Source organism: Macadamia integrifolia, chromosome 7 (assembly GCF_013358625.1).
Source record: "Macadamia integrifolia cultivar HAES 741 chromosome 7, SCU_Mint_v3, whole genome shotgun sequence".
Taxonomy (NCBI): domain Eukaryota; kingdom Viridiplantae; phylum Streptophyta; class Magnoliopsida; order Proteales; family Proteaceae; genus Macadamia; species Macadamia integrifolia.
This window is the reverse complement of record NC_056563.1, coordinates 4,943,599-4,956,834: the sequence shown is the minus strand read 5'-3', so window position 1 is coordinate 4,956,834 and position 13,236 is coordinate 4,943,599. Positions and strand designations below refer to the sequence as shown.

The following is a 13,236-nucleotide window of genomic DNA, read 5'->3' as shown; positions in this document are numbered from 1 at the left end:
TCTTGCGAAGAAGGCCTCAAAGTCGGGATTTTCTGATACCTTGGTATCATTGCCGGGTCATATTCAGGTTGATTTAGAGAATGATGCAATGGATAGGCACAAATTCAGATTTTTCTAGGGCGCTGCTTACACTCTCTGCTAATGGCCATGTCGAAGGTGGAGTTAGCAAGTTACTTTAGCAGTTTCAGCCTTGTCCGTGCTCCTTTTTGATGTATTTTTTGCTTTTTTCTTCATAATAAAATTATCTCAAAAAAAAAAAAAAAAAAAACTAGAAAATCATGAATGTCCATATGACAAGCAATATTGGTCCAACCCAAATCAGTAGGGAAGCTCAACGGTAGGCTACTAGCCAATAGGGTCTAGCTTTTTGCTCACAAGTGGTGTTTCTATCCTTCTCCCCAAAAAATATTATAATAACTCATTATATAGTTAAGTCATTTCCTAAAGAATGGGCATTCAAAAAAAAAAAATTCCTATAGAATGGGGGAGAGGGATAGGTATGCTAGCGGGTTACCCTAGAATCTTATGTGCTAGCAGGATTTTAGCCGTAGGATTTTGTCAGTATGAACAAAACCGTTGGATCGAAGGAAAACATCCAAACCTCATTTCACCACTGCTACACCCTTTCTCTTCCCTCTTTTTATCTCCCCACTCCCTGCAACTAACTGGTGACGTTGCTCAACCAGAGTTTTGAATTCAGAGAATTTAATCTCTCCCTTTTCTCCTCCACTGGTTAGCCCCTCCTAGAACCTCTTCGCCTCTATCCCCCTACGTCAACACCGCTTTGCTAACGGACTAGATTATTGATGTTCCTTAGCTTCGAGATTCAACATTTTTTTAGGAATTTTCTGTGGAATAAAATGATCGAGCTGGATTATTTCTTGTTTTTAAGGATTTTATTGATGTTCCTTAGCTTCAAGATTCAAGATGTTCTACTTCTAGTCTTGATCTAAGACTGCATTTTTTCTTATTTTGGATTCTTTAAAGGGAAAAACCTTTCAAGATTTCAGATTTTCTCCCTTTCTTTGTTTTCTAACTCGATTGGAGTTCCAACGCAACTCTCAAATTTGTATCTTCTACACTAATATAGATATGTGGCAAGCGTGGGGCATATGTAGAGGCAGGACGAGAGAGAGAGAGAGAGAGAGAGAGAGAGAGAGAGAGAGAGAGAGAGAGAGAGAGAGAGAGAGAGAGAGAGAGAGAGAGAGAGAGGCAGCGGGAATCGATGAATTTGTGGAAGGGAGGGGGAGCCGGAGGAGACGGAGTGGAAGGGGAAAGGTAGGAGGACTGTGGATCGGCAGTGTTGGTCAACTTATGTAAGACAATGTTTACAAATGGATGAGATCCTTTCTCTTTCATCTAACGGCTTACAGATGCTAGTATACTTTATGCTTGAATAACCCATGAGCATGTCCAGCCTTTTCCCTATAGAATATTAGATATTTGTCAATATAACCTCAAAATTTCAGTACAATTAAATTATGTTCCCAAAAACCATGTCTGTTAGATTAGAAATAAGAATTATGTAAAAAGAGAAATTTCAAGAAAAATCTAAACTTTTGGTACTAAAGCGTTATGAAAAAATTTTCTTTTAACAAGATTTTCAACTGAAATAGATTAGTATCAATTTCTGGCCAGTGCAAGTTGGTTGGACCAATCAAGGCTGAACCCTTATCGATTAGGGATTATATGAAACTGTTAAAATCGGACTAATCAAAACATAAATCAAATCAAACCCAAAATTGAAAAAAAAGAAGAGAAAAATCGATAGAAAAACCAGTATTTTCAGTATTGGACTAATGACAGCCCCATAAGAAAATGCAAAACAAATTCAAAACTTCTCATAATGGTTTGATTTTTCTTAATTTGACTAATTACCCTCCTAAAACTGAATCCACCTAATCAAAATGGACCAAACCGAGGAATTGACGCCCTCTGTAATAGATGTTCCCTAATGAACCCTAATTATTTGCGATCTAGAATTCCAACCAAAAAAACTAAAAAATTAAAAGAAAGAAAACCATCACAATGCCAATGTGTAGATTCTTATGTATACCCTATCACATCCCATTTGAGGACCTCATTCCCTTTTTCCTCATTATTGCCAATCTCTATTGGACTATTTGTCACTCTCCATCCCTTGGTGCAAACTAGTGCACCCTTGCATCGAAGCAAATCCTTCCTTCAAAATTAAAATATCAAGTTGAGTGAACCATAGTGTGGAGGTGACCCATCGAATTGATAATATAGAGGGTACATATTTGGATTTTCCAGAGGAAGCGTCAAAGTTGAATGATGGCGGTGGTCCTAATGTCTTTAGAAACTTGACCCATCCAGTCATGAGTTCTACGGAAGAGTCGTCACATTAAAAGGGCCCCGTACTATTTTCTCTCCTGTGATTTGGCTACTTAACTCCTTCATAGCATCTTTTCTCAATTGCAAAAGCTTTACTTTCTGTATTACATGTATTGTGCTATCAGGGTTTGTCCGGCTTGATTTAGGAATTTCTCTTCGTTTCTTTCGGTCTGCCCAAAGAAAGTTGTAATGGCTTTCTTTCACCGTATTTTCATGTCCTTTTCTCCTTATTATATACAAATTACCTATTAAAAAATTCTCCCGGGAATAGACTTAATTCCTTGTTTATGTACTACTTCGTGCCACCCGTGACTTCACTAAGAATTCGTCATTAGGTGATATCAAAATCTTCTTCTTTCTATTATAAATATCAAACCAAGGCCTCATTCACAAACACAAGCCCTAAACCAAACACTTCAGTATTGGCCTTTCCTTTGTTTTCCCTTCCAATTCCTCAAATACTCAACATCAGAATCATCCATGGAGTTGGAAGCTCCATGGTTCATCTACGCTGCAGCATGGCTGGTGGCACTAGCAGTACTCATACAATGCAGCTCTGGTTTGGCTGCTAACCAGTAGTGATTGGTTCATCTGTGGAGATGGCAAAGCTGTCCCTAAAGATCCATGACCTCAACTTTGCTTCCGACCAAAGATGGCCGCCCGAAAACACACCACCTACAACCACTCCGACGTCACCTGGTCTCCTTACGGACTCTACTGGGCACAAGCCTGTAATTAAGATGTGTCTCGTGGAGCTCTTCAGCGCCAAGCGTTTAGAGTCTTGCGAGTTCATTCGAGTGGAGGAGATGCAGGCTCTTCTGAAGGGATTGTACCAGTCATTAGGCAAGGATGTCAATCGGTTTGGTTTCTATTGTTTTTTGGTTTGTTCAAGATAAAAATATAAAAAACAAAATCAAACCAAACCAAGAATAGGAACATATTTTGTATAGCCAAAATCAAATCGACTTTGTTCAATTCGTTTTGATTTTTATTCAGTTCCTTGTTGAGTTTTAATTTGGTTTCATATTAAGTTTATTGGGAAAAAAAAAATACTACCCAATAGTGTTGGTATGCCCAGACACATGAAAAGGTGGAATTAGGCTTTGAAAAGATGCTCATACCCCAGCTCCATTTTCCCTTGGGTTTGGGTGTACATAATACTATCAAGTAACAACATTCTCAATTATTCCCACAGTTGTATTCTATTTTAAGTGTTTGGGTCAACATTTTATATCTTAACGAATAAAAAATTCTTATTTATTAGGATCATAATTCACCAATTTGTTTTTTAAATATTAAAATAAAATAAAATTTATCATTCCATTTTATTTTATTTTATTTTTTTTGGGTGCCTCCTACTAAGGCCCCATAAGCCTCTAGAGGGCTAGGGAATATCATCGAAGTCCACAAAGGCCAAGGAGAAACAGGGTCTACCTGTAAGCAGGTCAAAGCCTGGTAGTAAAATTCAAGAGAATCCGGACCTCGACCTCCGGGAGCGGATCAAGTCCTTGTACAAGAATGATGGAGTCCACTCAGAATGAAAACCAATTAAAAGAAGAAAAAGATTAAGTGGAGTTCATGTGTAAATCAAACACCATACGAAAATGATTCTCGTACGAAGACTTGATCTGCACTCTCGACCTCCAACTCTTAGGACCCATCATCCACCAACTATTTTACCTCGTTCCTTATTAGGTTCAAAAATATGTAATTTGCTTCAGCTCAACAGTTTTAATCATGAAATCAAAGTCGAACTGGTTTATTTGCCCTGATTTGATTCAGTGTTAAACCGCGGTTTCAATTTTTGTTTTCTCTTCTAAATTAACACCCTTATCATCAGGTCCAGTTGTAAACATGAAGGATCACTTGTCAGACGTACATAAGCCTGAACGTGATAAGCCGGATGGTGTTGGGGAAGAAGTAATTGGTTGATTAGTCGATGGAGGAGTTCAAGAAGATGTTGGACGAGTTGTTCCTGCTAAACGGTGTGATGAACATAGGGAATTGGATACCTTGGATCGATTTCATGGACCTGCAAGGGTACGTGGAGAGGATGAGAGTTTCGAAAAAGAAGTTTGATTTGGTTTCTGGAGCATGTGATTGATGAGAATAAGGAGAGGAGGGAGAGAGAGGGTGTGGAAGATTTTGTACGTTAAGGATATGGTTGATGTGCTCTCCCAATAAATAAATAGTAGCACAAGCCACAAAAGTAGGGGTTTCAATCAATCGTTTTGGTTTGATCTAGTTTTATTGGTTTTTTGGTGTGAGAAGAAGTGAATACAAAATCATATCAATAAAGGAAGATTTAATTTTGATTCGGATTTGATTTCTTATATCAGGTTGATAATGGATCCGATCTGATCTGGGTTCGGTTTACTATGAGAAGATTAAACCATGTTTTTTTATGATTTTTGGATTGATATAGATTGTATATTGGGTTGGGTACATTTTCGGTCCAATTCTCATTGTTTGGTTTAGTTTTGGTGCGATCTGATTTTCAGTTGGATTTTTTTTTGCTAAGAATCAGCAAATGTATTGTATTAATAAAGAATCTGAACTATAAAAGAGATTACAAATGAAAACCATTGAGTTACTCTTCCACCTTCGGCATTGCCATCAGCAGAAGAGAAACCCAATCCGAACTCAATCCTTTTTTTTTTTTTTTTATATTAATGGAATGAATTCAATCCAATAAGCTTTTGTTAGGGTGGAAATTGGTATTAAGGATGAACACCTGAATGGGCCTCACTTTCAGGCCTATCTGGATAGGCCCACATACTACACTTGGGTGCCCATCTCGCCTTCTCCTTTCACCGGATTCAATTAATTGTGTTTTAATTTGCTAATGGTTATTGATTGGCCCTCCTCCACTTGCAGGAACTTAAAGCAGGAGGCATTGAGAGATCAGCAGTGACTGTAGAATGGGCCATTGCAGAGCTCTTGAAAAAACCAAAGTTCTTCAAAAAAGCTTCAGAAGAGCTAGATAGGGTAATTGGGAGAGAGAGAGAGAGATGGGTAGATGAGAAAGACATCTCCCACCTCCCTTACATCAAAGCCATTGTGAAGGAGACCATGAGGGTGCACCCTGTGGCACCAATGCTAATGACTTGGCTAGCTAGAGATGATCGTGAAGTCATCAGCTACAGTATCCTGGCAGGGACTTAAGTATTCATCAACACATGGATTATAGGAAGATAATGATGGAATTTGTAATGTCATAATTCCTAAATTATATTAAGGATCTTACCATTACATCATGAACCGTTTCAATACAAGAGGGGGAAACAACTTACCGTTCACCGTCGATGACGTGTTGTTTCCAGCAAAGCTTGACGCAGCCATTGATGTCATCCCTGCATGAATGAATAACCTTCTTCTTCAATGGAGGTGAGTTTCTCTTCTTAGTATTTTCTCAATGCATTTCTCTAATGGGTGAGATTAGTACGTTACCATACAAGGGGGACCTAGTTTCCTTTAATAACATAATACCCATCTCCCATTAAGGTAGACCAATCAATTAAAAAGAAATCTTCCCTATTTGCAACCAAATTAATATGGTAGGTATACTTAATAGAATCCAAGATAATTGGAAATCAAATCAAATATTGAGTTTCCATAACAAAACCCAATCAATGGTCTATTGGAACAAATAAGGAAATTTAAATCATACAATCTCCCACTTGGACTATTTGACCAATGCACAGCAACCCAAGTTTTATTTTTGAAAAAACAAGTTAAAAGATTTGTTTGTTAAAAACAATAATTCTTAGATTCCAATAATTTTAGAAAACAACTCAATGTGACCACTTTAACAAAACATCCCATCCTTGGTTGCATTCAATAATACTTTGAATGAATGAAACTATTGATAAGAACTATGGCACATATCATTTATCAATTGATATACTCCCTTCCATAATCACAGTATCAATAATCCCAATCAAACTGGTTCTTAAATAGGGAGAAAAATAATAAATGGTTCAAACAATAATATCTCATTCATATCGCATTAATTATATACACAAAGATAGAAATGAGAAATGGTCAGGAACATCCATAAATATGATCATAGCAAATAATAGAGGGTTTCTATAATAAAACGTGACCAATACATTAAACTCTAGTAAGACCCATATCAGATACAAGATCTACAAAGAGCTTAGGTGCCATTGCCTTGATCAACGAATCTGCAATCATTAAACTTGTCTTTATATGAGATACAGACATATAATATATGTATCTCATAAATGGTCAAAACAATAATATCTCATGCATATCACATTAATTGTATACACAAAGATAGAAATGAGAAATGGTCAGAAACATCCATAAATATGATCATAACAAATAATAGAGGGTGTCCATAATAAAACGTGACCAATACATCAAACTCTAGTAAGACCCATATCAGATACAAGATCTACAAAGGGCTTAGGCGCCATTGCCTTGATCAACGAATCTATAATCATTAGACTTGTCTTTATATGAGATACAAACACCTTCTATTCCTGAACAACTTCCTTCACAAAGTGTACCTCCCTCCAATATGCTTAGCGCTGCTAGAACTCTTGTCATTCTTGGAGTAATATACAATGGTGACACTGTCATAGTAAAGTCTCAGCGACTTCATGATGTAGTCGACAACCTGAAGCCCAGAGATATAATTCTGTAACCAAATCGTCATTGATGTGGCCTCAAAGTATGTCATGAATTCCGCTTCCACAGTAAAAGTGGAGACACAAGTTGTTTCTAGGACTTCTAATAAATTGTCCCACTAGCAAGTAGAAATACATAACCAGATGTACATCTTTTTTTTATCGAGGCAATCAAAAAAATTAGAGTCTGAATAACTGATCACTTCCAACTAATCAGTTGCCCTGTAAGTAAGCATGTAGTCTTCCGTTCCCTACAAATAATGCATCACCTTCTTGGCAGCCACCCAATGATCCATACCAAAATTACTAACGTATCTGCCTAACATCCCAACTGCTAAGCTTATATCTGGACGAGTACAAGTCATGGCATACATAAGACTTCCCACAAATGAAGAATAAGGAATGTCTTTCATCCGCTCTCGCTCCAGATCATTCTGTGGACATTAGCTCAAACTAAATTTATCAACCTTAATCATGATAGCAACACTAGGTCTGCAAGTCTTCATACCATATCTCTTAAAAACTTTATCAATGTAGGCTCTGTGTGATAGCCCAAGCAGCCGGCAAGATCTATCTCAAAATATCTCGATGCCGATAACAAAAGATACCATGCCCATATCCTTCATTTCAAAGTTCTCAAAGAGGAATGTTTTCGTATCCTTTAACAAACCAAGATCATTGTTGGCAAGCACAATAACATCCCAACTGCTAAACTTATATCTGGACGAGTACAAGTCATGGCATACATAAGACTTTCCACAAATGAAAAATAAGGAATGTCTTTCATCCGTTCTCGCTCCAGATCATTCTGCGGACATTAGCTCAAACTAAATTTATCAACCTTAATCACAACAGCAACACTAGGTCTGCAAGTCTTCATACCATATCTCTCAAGAACTTATCAATGTAGGTTCTCTGTGATAGCCCAAGCAACCGGCAAGATCTATCTCGGAATATCTCGATGCCGGTAACAAAAGATGCCAAGCCCATATCTTTCATTTCAAAGTTCTCAAAGAGGAATGTTTTTGTATCCTTTAACAAACCAATATCATTGTTGGCAAACATAATATCATCCACATACAAGACCAGGAATATAAACTTGCTCCCACTAAGTTTCAGATATATATACTTGTCAAAAGTATTCTCTACAAATCCGAAAGATACAATGATGTAGTTGAACTTTAAATACCACTGTTTAGAAGCTTTTTTAAGTCTATGGATTGATTTCTTTAATTTGCACACCAGACTTTGCTTTCGTTGTACACTAAATCCTTTTGGTTGATTCGTGTTGGCTTCTTCCTCTAAATCCCATTTCAAGAATGAAGTCTTCACATCCATCTAGTGAAACTCCAGGTCATAATGAGGCACAAATGCTAAAATGATCCTAAGTGATTCATTCTTAGAAACGGGAGAGAAGGTCTTATGGTAGTCATTGCCTTCCTTCTGAGTAAAACCTTTCGTGACTAATCTGGATTTATGCCGTTCAACTTTACCCTTCGAGTCATGCTCGGTCTTAAATACCCATCTACAACCAATTGCTTTCAATCTCGAAGGTAGTTCAACGAGCTCCTAGACTTTATTGTCACTTATAGATTTCATCTCGTCTTTTATGGCATTTACCCATTTATTAGAATCATTATCATTCACAGCTTGTGAAAAATTTAAGAGGCCATCCTTGATTCCCGTATCAAACTTAGACTCTTGGAGATACACTATATAGTCATCCAAAATAGCAGACCTTCTCACTCTTTGAGATCTACCTTGTACTTTTGGTTGAGGTGGAGGTAAATCCACAGTGTTCTCAGTGACAACGTCCTCATAGAATGGTACATCCTCTATAGTTTGTTGTTCCATAAAATCATTACCAATGGCAATTTATGGAATATCATCATGATGTACAGGAGTTGGAAGTATAAACTGGAGCTCCTCAAATACCACATTACGTGGTTCAACACTCCCATTAATATCGCAACCCTCTAGGAATATAGCAGTTGAAGTTTCCACAAACCTAGCACTATGCTTAGGTGCATAGAACCTAAATCCCTTTGACCATTGGCAGTATTCAATAAAGTAACAAATAATGGTCCTAGAGTCGAGTTTCTTTTCATGTGGATTATACAGTCTGGCTTCAGCTGGACAGCCCCATACGTGTAAGTGTCTCAAACTGGGTATATTTTCCGTCCATAACTCATAAGGAGTTTTAGGAACTGACTTACTAGGAAACCGATTCAAGATATACACAGTTGTTTTCAAAGCTTCATCCCACATAAACTCAGACAGTGATGAGTTGCTTATCATACTACGAATCATATCCTTATACGTACAATTATGCTTTTCTGCAACTCCATTTTGTTCAAGTGTACTAAGAAGTGTATACTGGGGAATGATACCCTTCGATTTGAGGAAACGGGTAAATGGTCCCTCAACTTGTCTTAGGTCTGTATGTCTATCGTAATACTCAACCCCTCTATCAGATCTCACAGTATTGATCTTTCTGTCCAGCTTTCAGACTTTTCATTCAACTAGTAGACATAACAATACCGTGAGTAATCATCAATAAAGATGATGGAATATGTCTCACCAAAAATGCAGGTATCAAATGGTCTACAAATATCTATATGAATTAATCCTAATAGTGCATCACTCCTTGTGGCATCAATTTTATTTGTCCTATGTTGCTTACCTTTTATGCAATCTATACAAATACCAAAGTCAGTGAAGTCTAGATTAGGCAATACACCTTCCTTTACTAACTTCTCCATCCTAAGTCGAGAAATATGACCTAGACGTTTGCGACAAGGTTGAGGAAACATTATTGTTAGATTTACGTTTAGTTCCAATATTCACATGTAGAGTAAGCAAAGAATTTTTAAAATCAGAATCCAAATTAAATCTATAAAGATCATCACATAAATATTCAGTAAATATTAGATTATTGTCTTTATAAACTTTAAAAACATTATTCCCAAACATAAACAACCCTCAGAATCAAATTTTGATAAAGAAACAATATTTCTAGAAGTAGAGGGGATATAGAGAGTGTCCAATAAGTCCAGCTGGTATCTCGCATCCATTATGAGTCTGCAAGTGCCGATTGCTCGAACTTCAGACTCCATCCAGTTCCCCATGTAAACGAAACTCTCACTGGGACTTGGGCTTCGAGTTGAAAGAAATCCCCTTCTTTTCGAACCAAGTTCGACGTTTCTAATAGTCCTTACGAAGATGTCCCTCCTCATAGAAGAAACATTTTACTTTGCCAGAATTTTGGTTGTCAGTACGTGTATTGGATGTCTTCTTCTTTGGCGCAACTTTAAAGTTCTTTCCCTTCTTACGTTTATGTGGCCTGCACGAGACTTGTCTACGGTAGAAAATCACTTTTAAATAGACGCTAGATATGTCTTTATATCATTAGAATCAAGAATCGATCGTTTGATAACCTTTCCAATTGTTTTCTTGATAAACAAAAGGCACAACTGGTTTGATCTAGTCCACTTCTTATGAAGACTATTCTCATCTGCAATACTCTTATCAATGAGATCAGTTGGCTTCTTAATGCACAAATAGTAATCATGATTGACAGCAATCAGATAGTATATTAGCTCCTCATGGCAATCCAAGAAGTTTGAGCCAGTAAGGATAGGGAAGGAATTAGGGATAGCCATAGGTGATGGTCCTTCTGAAAGAAAACAGAAATACATGTTTACATATCAAGAATGCTTTGAGTTTTAATAATACTAGAATTGTAATTCTAGAAAGAGAAACCTATTACATCAGTACAATCTATCATTCGGGATCAAGAAAGTAATATGCTATTGATTCACTCAACAAGTGTTGGAAGTTATCTTTAGGACTAGAAATCTATCCAGAAAATTAAACAAAGATGTGTGCCTTTGAAGAGTCTCATCTCAACCCAACTATTAGACTAATGATTTATCATAATGTCCTATAATTTATCTTTAATTTGATATTATTATAATTATGTTTAGGATTAACAATTGTGACCATCACAATCATGATGAAACATGTATCTTTTGATACTCCCGTTCAACTTAATTTCATGACCTAACACCCTAAACTAGTTACAACATCAATATTTATGAAATAAAAATTTATTTATATTTAAGACTAACAGTTAGATTCGACATAATAAAGAGAAGTGTGTACCTTTGGATACTTCCACTCTTCTCAACCATGTGATTGCCATTAATGACTAATCCGCTTTGGCGGCAATCGAATCACTAGTTATTTTAGTTTTATCCCTAAAAGTTCAATATTTAATCATTTATGACATCATTAAACTATTAGTTTATTATCCCAAAGTTTAGTGCAACTAGAGTCATCAATATGCCATCTTAAAGTTCCCCCAAAATTGCAAACATAAGAGAAGACGGAATCAAAATTAGATTTAAAATGAATACATAATAACAGCGGAAGCAATTACGTGATAATTCTATCATGTAAAAAAAAATCTGTCACTAAAAGGTTATGTTTATGTTCCTAATATGTGTTTTCTTGTTATTTAAAGTTCCATCACATAAATATATATTTTTTTTCATAAACAGAAATAGTAAACATATATTACCATAAATAGAACACAAAATAAATAGAAAAGCATTTAAAAAACAATTTATGACATAAAGAACATAAACATAATACTATTTCATAACAGAAACAGAAAATTGTTTCAAAAAAAAAAAAAATAGGCATAAATTAAAGCAAACAGATTTATAGGTAAATTTCTATTTCAGTTTATACAATGGGGGTTTTTTTTTTTAACAAATGGAATCTTGCCTGAATATTTCGAACAACGTGAAAAAGTTGATCGACGATGACCATATTCCGGCGGGTCACTAGTCGACCTAACTGGTCAAAAATTGGAGTCGGTGGGTCAGGTAATGGGTCGACCCAATTTGGTCCACCCCTATTTGGTCTAAAATTGTCTGATTGGATTTGGTTCAATAGGATTTGGTCTTCGTTCAAATAAACATCTTAATGGGCTGTTTGCGTTTAATGGGCCCCAATAATGGATTCAAGTTCTTTTGATTTGAATTAAACAAAGCCTATATTCGAATCATTTTAAAGAAATAAACCCAGCCCATCACTATAAAATAAAAAAATAAATGCCCAATATTCATATCATTAAAAGAGTTAAAGATCGAAACATATTTTCATTATGATAGGGAAGTCCCCATTTCAATCTCAACCCAAATCACATGAAGAAAACATTAACCGATTATTTCAGCTCTTTAATGATTGATTTCAACCTATGTTATATTTGGTTTCAGCCTCTTTAATGGCGTCCACCCAATAATGAATAATTCAAAATTATTCTAAAAAACAAAATATTCAAATCAAAATCACTTTAATCATTGATCTTAATTTGCGAAATGATCCATAACATATTGACAAACCCATGCTTTGATACCACTAATGGAGTTTATAACATCATAATTCTTAAATCATATTAAGGATCTCGCCAATACACCATGAATCTTTTCATTACAAGAATGGGGAAACAACATATTGTTCACCGTCGATGACATGTTGTTTCCAACGAAGCTTGACGCAACCATTGATGCCGTTCTTCCACGAATGAACAATCTTTTTTTTCTTCAATAGAGATGGGTTTCTCCCCTTAATATTTTCTCAATGCACTTCTTTAATAGTGAGATTAGTACGTAACCATACAAGGGGAAGACTAGTCTCCTTTAATAACATAATGTCCATCTCCCATTATGGTAGGCCAATCAATTAGAAATAAATCTTCCCTATTTGCAATCAAACAAATATGGTGTGTATACTTAATAGAATCCAAGATAATTGGCAATCAAATCAAATATTTGGGTTTCCATAACAGAACTCAATCAATGGTCAATTGGGACAAATAAGGAAAATTAAATCCTACAGATACCCCTCTTTGTGGGAAGCACCAAATGAATTCAAACCCGAGAGGTTCATTAGGAAGGCCATTGATGTAAAGGGTCAAGATTTCGAGCTATTACCATTCTTGTCGGGTAGAATGATGTGCCCAGGCTATAGCCTGGGGCTGAAGGTGATTCAGTCAAGTTTGGATAAACTATTACAAGGGTTTGAGTGGAAATTGCTGGGACAAATGAAACCTTAGGACTTGAACATGGAGGATATTTTTGGGCTCTCAACACCAAAAGAGTTCCCATTCGTTACCGTGGTGGAGCCCCGACTCCCAGGTCATGTCTATTATCCTTGA

General features: G+C 36.3%; 1 pseudogene; it reads left to right on the top strand.

Moving 5' to 3' along the window:
* The first annotated feature begins 2,873 nt into the window (after positions 1 to 2,873).
* Positions 2,874 to 13,236, top strand: LOC122084217 (annotated as a pseudogene).